The sequence below is a fragment of the Theropithecus gelada genome, chromosome 9, assembly GCF_003255815.1.
Source record: "Theropithecus gelada isolate Dixy chromosome 9, Tgel_1.0, whole genome shotgun sequence".
Lineage (NCBI taxonomy): Eukaryota > Metazoa > Chordata > Mammalia > Primates > Cercopithecidae > Theropithecus > Theropithecus gelada.
The window spans coordinates 130217902-130226463 of record NC_037677.1 but is presented as its reverse complement, the minus strand read 5'-3'; the positions used below and the strand labels follow the sequence as shown (position 1 = coordinate 130226463).

General features: G+C 43.7%; 1 pseudogene across 1 annotated transcript; it reads left to right on the top strand.

The window, feature by feature from the left end:
- Positions 1 to 6882: 6882 nt before the first annotated feature.
- Positions 6883 to 8226, top strand: LOC112631836 (annotated as a pseudogene). Its single transcript, XR_003121208.1, has one exon. The product of XR_003121208.1 is annotated as a keratin, type I cytoskeletal 18 pseudogene (transcript).
- The last annotated feature ends 336 nt before the right edge of the window (positions 8227 to 8562 follow it).

Genomic DNA, 8562 nt, shown 5'->3' with positions numbered 1-8562 from the left:
CTGCTGTGTCTCCTGTCAAGAAGCTCCTCAGCTTACCTTGGTTTTTCCTTTTTAAAATTCTCTGGTGTTTTCCTCTCCAGTGGGGGCTGAATCTCACCTTAGAAGAAAAGATTTTCCAGCCGGGCGCGGTGGCTCATGCCTGTAATCCCAGCACTTTGGGAGGCTGAGGTGGGCAGATCATGAGGTCAGGAGATCGAGACCATCCTGGCTAACATGGTGAAACCCTGTCTCTACTAAAAATATAAAAAATTAGCCATGTGTGGTGGCGGGCACCTGTAGCCCCAGCTACTCCGGAGGCTGAGGCAGGAGAATGGCGTGAACCTGGGAGGCAGAGCTTGCAGTGAGCCAAGATTGAGCCACTGCACTCCAGCCTGGGCAACAGAGCGAGACTCCATCTCAAAAAAAAAAAAAAGAAAAAAGAAAAGATTTTCCAACTAGGGGCTATCTTGGTAGCTGGTGCAGAAGAAGGTTTCCTCTCTCTGGAGAGAGGTCCAGCCAAGTAACTCCAGCAAGAACTCTCATTGAGTGGGGCTGCATCTGCCCTGTTCTCCTCCCATCCTCATGCAGACTGTGGAAACCCATCCATGCCCTATGTAAAGTCCTGCATCTTTGACTATAAAATGGCAAAAGCTGAATTTAAAATAGATGATTATATTGACTCTATGAAGAAAAGAAAGTTCTGAGGTAAACAATTGGTAAGCAAGCAATTATGTGTAACTTGTTAGAACACTAGGATGTTTATTTGTCTCACTGATTATCTTCTGTTTAACAGGAGGGAGCCAGAGGGAGAGAAAGGTGGCTGGGAATTGAGAGGCATAAGATCACCTCAGTCCCAACAATTCCATGTAAATGATGATGCGAGGTGGGCTACTGGCAGGCAGGAGTCCCTGGAAATCCTCACAATCTCAGCTTTTAACTTCTGTAAAATATTATGTCATTTATGATCTCTTTAACAGATAACTTTTTTTCTAATTATAAAAGTGTATAATCTCTTTGGAGGATCTTTGGTAAATATAAAATGAGTTATAAAAGAAAGAAAAATTCATAATTTTATCACTCTAATTTTGAAAATTATAGCCTTCATTTTTAACTAAATGTAGAAATTTTAGATTGTACTATACATTAAATATTGTATCTGTTTTTCATTCAATATTAGATTATAAATGTTTTACATGGCATAAACTATATATGTAAATCAGCTATTTCCACACCTGGATGCTTGATTTAACCCTCCTTATACTGTTAGCCATTTAAATGATTTCTACTTTATCCTATGAATAACACTTCAACCAGTCATTATTCTTATATATAGCTCATTCAGTCACTCATAATCTTGTTGAGCATTTATTTATAATTTAATTGCCTATTACCTGAGTGGATTGTGGTTATATGTTTATATGCTTATTCCAAATACAGTGCTAAGATTAGCATTAGAGACAGGAAAATATTCAAGGGTTTTGAAACTAAAAGAAGCCAAACAAATCCATGATCCAGCTTCGCATTCTCTCACCCAGCCTTAGTTCTCTTACACAGAAAGTGAAGACAATGCTGTTTGTCTTGTGGCATCACTGTGAAGTTAAAGGAGACACCAACTGTACTTGCAGCATTGCACGGACAGCGGGAGATATATCTTAGGAGGAGTATTGGTCCACAGTCCCAGTCATACTACCAGGGGGTTAGGAACATATGCCCAATATGTTTTTGCCTCTACACAGGGAAAACATACTGCACAGGATATTACAGCTAGCATGGCCATAAACATGGGGTTGGGGGGTTTACCTGACTCTGACACTCCAGCAGTTTCTCAGCTTCCTGTGTGGTTTTCTTGATCTGCAAAACACAAGCACACTCTCGTCCCCACGTCAGGAAATCCACTGGGTCTTTCCATTGTCCTTCTTTTGGAGATTTCCATAATATCTTTGGGTAAACTTTCCTCTTTTCCTGTAACATTTGCCAATGTCGTTCTGCCAGAGTCTTATTATCTGTACCAGGAGTCAAAAATTTTAAAGTAAATAAGGCTAAACGCAATTTTGTTTGAGGTGGTAGCTGGTCTCCTACTCCCCCTTTGTTTTTTCAACATATGTTGTAATGTGTGATGTGCCCACTCTATGATGCCTTGTCCTTGGGGAGTGTAAGGAATTCCTGTTTTGTGAGTGATTGCCCATAACTGTAAAAAATTTTGAAAATCATGACTAACATAAGCAGGTCCACTGTCCGTTTTTATTTGTTTGGGGACTCCCATATGGGTGAATGACAGCAGAAAATGTCACTGGACATGGGCAACTGTTTCCCCTGTTTGACAAGTGGCATGTAGCTTATAAGATTAAGTGTCTATAGTCACATGAACATGGCTAAGCTTCCAAAGGCTGCTATGTGTGTAACATCCATTTGCCAGATTTCATTTGGAGCTAAGCCTCATGGGTTACATCCTTCTACAGGTATAACACCAGGGACGTGCTGACAAGTGGGACAGTCTTGCACAATAGCTCGAGCATGGCTGCAAGAAAGAAGAAACATATGAGTAAGGGCAGTAGTGTTTTCATGCAGTAATGCATGAGAAGCTTGCGCTTGTTGAAATACATAGCCAATCAGTTTATCTGCTCCATCATTACTTAGAGATAGTGGTCCAGGAAGTTGTGTGTGAGAGCGAATATGAAAAATATGAAAAGGAGCAGCATGAGAGCAAACAGCTTGCTGAAGTCTTAGAAGCAAACTAAACGACTCTGGTTTTAGGCTGCTTTTAATAGTGGCTGTGTCAATGTGACTGGCTACCTTTACAACATAGGCTGAATCACAGACAATATTAACAGGAGTTGAAGTGGTGAGCTGTAAAATCTGAGTAAGTGCCAGTAATTCTGAGCATTGAACTAAAACTCCAGGGGTTTTTATTGTTTGAGTATGCTTAGGTCCATAAACAGCTGCTCAGCCTTTGGAAGAGCCATCAGTGAAGTAAGTCTGGCACCTGGAATAGGCTTGTGATGAGTAATCCAAGAAGGATAAAAGAGTGAACTTTATAAAATTGCAACACTTTGTCTGATGGATAAAAATTATCTATTATTCCTTTGCTTGAGCCAACATTGTAGAGTGATGAAGCTCAGTTCCCACATCCTGACAAGCTTTGATAAAATTTCCCAAGTTTTTTGTACATCTCACAGGTGCCAGTGCATGTTTACAATCTATGTTTGCATTCTCATAAAGGTTAGCATTTCTCATAAAGGTTAGCATTTCTGCATTTCTCATAAAGGTTCTCATAAAGGTTAGCATTTCTGCAGCTGCAGTATGAGGAATCTGGTGCTTCACTGCCTCTTGTAATCTTTCAAGAAATTGCACTTAGGGCTCCTGTGACCCTTGCATGATATGTAAAAAGGCTTGTACTGGGACTCCCTCTTCAGGAATTGTGGCCCAGGTACATTTAGCGACCTGTGCACACTGCTGATAAGCAGCATCTGGGAGTGTCATTTGATGTTCCAGGTCTGAATAAGGGCCATTACCTAACGGCATATCCTCTGTAACGTTTCTGTGTCCGGCAGCATGATTCTGTCTAGCCTGGTCTGCACACAGTTCTTGTCAATTTAAATTCCATTTCAGATATGCACTAGCAGACAAACAAATGTGAGCCAAATGTTTTACATCAAAGGGTAGAAGGCACATAGCACCAAATATAGATTCTAGCAATCCTAAAGTGAATGGGCTCTGTATTCCATCATTAACTACACTAGCTTTTAATTCCTTCAACAACTTAAACTCTAATATGGTGTGTTCATAAATAAACTGCTGTGGATTGTTTGGATGAGGCCTTACAGAAATAGGAAAAGCGCAAGGTCCTAAGGGCTCTCTAGCTATGGCAGCAAAGTGTAACATTCTCTGTATTGGGGTCTCTATTTCTGCTACCAAAGGAGGCAGAACAGATATTTCTGCAACTGGAGGGGGTGGTATAGGCCAATTTTTATCCTCCCTTTCCTGTTTTTTATTTTCAATTGGTGCTGTGGGTGGGACAACAGATTCTCTCAGATTTTTAGACTCAGAACATGACTCCTGTTGTCCAGCAGAATAAGAAGGAGATAATGGAAGAAGGACAGTATAAACTAAACTTCAAGTGGAGAAAACAAAAGAATCAACTTTGAGATATTTTGAGCCCATTTTAATCCTTCTCCTGCTCTGTCCCAATTTTCCACATCGAGAGTGCCTGTCTGTGGAAACCATAGGTTATGTGTAATAACCTCTGCAGCATCTTCATTCATGTGTGAGAACTAACCTGAGCACCAGATTGTTTCAACAAAACTTTAAGCAACTGCACATAATGTTTTTCTTCAATAGACAAATTCTTCCCCATGTTACCCTCATTCAGAAACTTCCCATTCCCAGTACCTCTTTAGGGCACGACCTTATATCCACTGCCAGGAAACTCATCCTGGTTCATCTTGTCAATTTCAGTTCCTCTGCTACAGCAAACCTTCTTTGTTCATGTCCTCATGTCCCTGTGTTTGGGCACCACCTTGGCATGGACCCTGTGGGACTGAACAAAGGGGGATGAATGCGGGAATAAAAACAAAGAGAAAAGAGTATATTTGGAAGAAGGGGTCAGGGGGCTCCTTGCTTCTAGCAGGCAAGGGCAGCCTTGAGCTTCTACAGCCCTTCATATGTATTAGGTAGAAAGAGCAGGGAGGAGCCAGGTGTGGTGGCTCATGCCTGTAATACCAGCACTTTGGGAGCCTGAGGCAGGTGGATCATCTGAGGTCGGGAGTTCGAGACCAGCCTGACCAACATGGAAAAAAACCCCTCTCTACTAAAAATACAAAATTAGTCAGGCATTGTGGTACATGCCAGTAATCCCAGCTACTCGGGAAGACTGAGGCAGGAGAATCACTCGAACCCGGGAGGCAGAGGTTGTGGTGAGCTGAGATTGCGCCACTGCACTCTAGCCTCAGGAACAAGAGCAAAACTCCATCAAAAAAAAAAAGAGCATGGAGGGAGAGGTAATGGTTGGTCAGCTGCTAGATTTATCACGGGTGCACATACTTGCTTTCTTGGCACAACAGGTTTCAGATGTTCCTATAGATAATCACAAGGAACACTGTGCTGGGGGTGTGACTGCCCTCAGCAATCCTTCTGGCAGCAGATGCAATTTGTCAGTTTTCCAACATTGCTTTCATGAGAACAGTTTTCTGTTTGCTCATGTAGCCTCCAGTGGTATGTTGAGTTTGGTCACTACCCTCATTCTTTTTGGCCTGTAACAACCTTTGATACAGCAATTCAATTACTAGATATATATCCTAAAGCCATAATCAGGTACATAACAAAAGTTTTCTGTATAATGATCATTTTCATAGCACTATGTATGATAGCAAAAAGTGAAAAATAATGAAAATACCCAACGATAAGGTATTGGTTTAGTAAATTATGGTGTATTCACAAAATGAAAAAGTACATGCTAGTTAATAACAGTATAAGAATACCAAATAACCTGTGAACAAATCCATGATACATCATCTAGTGAAAAACTAAGGTTATGATGCAGTGCAATTAGAATATTGTTTGCAAAATGTGCACACACATAAACAGGAAGAGGGTGGCAGGAGACCAGCCCAATACAGTGCAAAACTTTTTTCTGAATGATAGGCTTGCTACTGAATTTTTAAAATTTTATATTCACAATTACATGCATTTTTCAATAGGCCTGTATTATCCTTCAGTCAAGGAAGCTACTACATGAACATGAAGCAATGGGATGGCGCCTCTGCTCCTGTATCTGCTGTCCAAGCCCGGCAGAAATTTCCTCACCCTCCACCTCCATGTGTTTCAGTGTGATGGGGACCGTCTCTGTGCTGGCAGTAAACAGACTCAACGTAGTACATGTGAAGTTCTCCAAATTAAACTCAGAAGATGGGTTGTGGTTTTCCTGTAGATAATGGAGTTAGCAGTTACATGATTTCATAAAAGGACACTTTTCAGTAACATTTTATTTGTGAATAGGAGATTCCCAATGAAAATTAATGGTGGCTATAAATGAATAACTTTTATGGTGATTTTTTGGTCTATGTGATTTTCATTTGATGTCTAATTTGTATTCAGCAATGAAATATTGACACTTTGCATAACAGAAAACATCTTGTAAGATGTTTCACTTTTGACAGACTTGTGAAAAAGTAAAAACGGTACATGCTTGTGTACACACAGGCACGCATGCATACAGGCACATGCACACACATGCACAGGCATGCCTGTGTGGGGATAAAGAAGCACGTATTCAACACCTACGAAAGCACTTATTGAGTATCTGTTACATTGCAGGCTCTGTCTGGGCGTTAGGGAAAAAGACAGTTTACACATCAGGCAGCTTACGCTTCATCTTCACTAATGGATTGTGAGCTCTTTGGGGGCACACACAGTCTCTGTCATGATCGATTTGCCTAGCAGGTGCTCAGTAAACATGTGTTTAATGAGCCAGTTAATGAAAAAGGTAAAACACTCCATTTAGAGGTCTAATGGTAGTAAAACGAACAGTTTCAAGGCCAGAAGGGATTCTACGTAGAAGACTGGTGAACACAGAATATAACTCATGTTAAGTGTGCGTGTGCCGGCTGCTCTCTGCAGAGGTGTGAGAGCAGCGTCTTCTTCTGTCCTGGTGCTGTGGGGACACTTATACTGAGAATGGCACAGCCAGATCCCTGGTGAGGACAGTGTTATCCGCTTACACCCACCTCCTCCATGTCACTGAGAAAGCGGTCGACATAATCCCGGGGGCTCTCAGGGTCCCGAGTTCCCTGATGCTCTTTCACTCTCTCCAAAATTAAAATTTTTATTTTCTGAACATTTTTTAAAAGATTATGGCTGTCATCGGCAAAGCCTGAGTCCTGTCGTCTTGCCTTCCTCCCATACAGCATGAGCTTCACCACTCGCTCCACCTTCTCTACCAACCACCAGTCCCTGGGCTCTGTCCAGGCGCCCAGTTACTGCGCCCGGCTGGTCAGCAGCACGGCCAGCGTCTATGCAGGCGCCGGGGCCTCTGGCTCCCGGATCTCCGTGTCCCGCACCACCAGCTTCTGGGGCAGCATGGGGTTCGGGGGCCTGGCCTCAGGGATGGCCAGGGGTCTGGCAGGAATGGGAGGCATCCAGAATGAAAAGGAGACCATGCAAAGCCTGAACGACCACTGGCCTCTTACCTGGACAGAGTGAGAATCCTGGAGACCGAGAACCGGACGCTGGAGAGCAAAATCCGGGAGCACTTGGAGAAGAAGGGACACTAGGTCAGAGACTGGAGCCATTATTTCAAGATCATTGAGGACCTGAGGGCTCAGATCTTTGCAAATACTGTGGACAATGCCCGCATCGTTCTGCAGATTGACAATGCCCGTCTTGCAGCTGATGACTTTAGAGTAAAGTATGAGACAGAGCTGGCCATGCGCCAGTCTGTGGAGAACAACATCCATGGGCTCCGCAAGGTCATTGATGACACCAATGTCACTCGACTGCAGCTGGAGACAGAGATCGAGGCTCTCAAGGAGGAGCTGCTCTTCATGAAGAACCACAAAGAGGAAGTAAAAGGCCTACAAGCCCAGATTGCCAGCTCTCGGTTGACCATGGAGGTAGATGCCCCCAAATCTCAGGACTTCGCCAAGATCATGGCAGACATCCAGGCCCAATATGATGAGCTGGCTCGGAAGAACCGAGAGGAGCTGGACAAGTACTGGTCTCAGCAGATTGAGGAGAGGACCACAGTGGTCACCACAGTCCGCCGAGGTTGGAGCTGCTGAGACGACGCACACAGAGCTGAGACATAGAGTCCAGTCCTTGGAGACCGACCTGGACTCCACGATAAATCTGAAGGCCAGCTTGGAGAACAGCCTGAGGGAGGTGGAGGCCCGCTACACCCTACAGATGGAGCAGCTCAATAGGATCCTGCTGCACCTGGAGTCAGAGCTGGCACAGGCCCGGGCAGAGGGACAGCGACAGGCCCAGGAGTATGAGGCCGTGCTGAACATCAAGGTCAAGCTGGAAGCTGAGATCGCCACCGACCGCCATCTGCTGGAAGATGGCGAGGAATTCAATCTTGGTGATGGCTTGGACATCAGCAACTCCATGCAAACCATCCAAAAGACCACCACCCGCTGGATAGTGGATGGCAAAGTGGTGTCTGAGACCAAGGACACCAAAGTTCTGAGGCATTAAGCCAGCAGAAGCAGGGTACCCTTTGGGGAGCAGGAGGCCAATAAAAAGTTTAGAGTTCAAAAAAAAAAAAAAGATTATGGCTACTTCCAAGGAGATAGTGAATGAACCAACGCCAGAAATTGTAGAGCTGTGAAAGAAATACTCTTACAATACTCTCCCTTCTGTCAACCAGGATGAGAAAAGTGAAGAAACATTGTGTAATATTAAAGGCATCTCTGTGCGAAAGGGGAACATGCTCTCCCCAGCCTCTACTATGGTTTCTAGCTGCATTTTCCTATTGTGTAAAGCAACTCACTGGCTGTACACAGGGATCTTAAGGCAGGGCTGCCTTGCACCTTAAAAAGAGCAAGGGGAGCTTGTCAGCACTTTAGAAGAGGCAAGCTGACAGAGGAG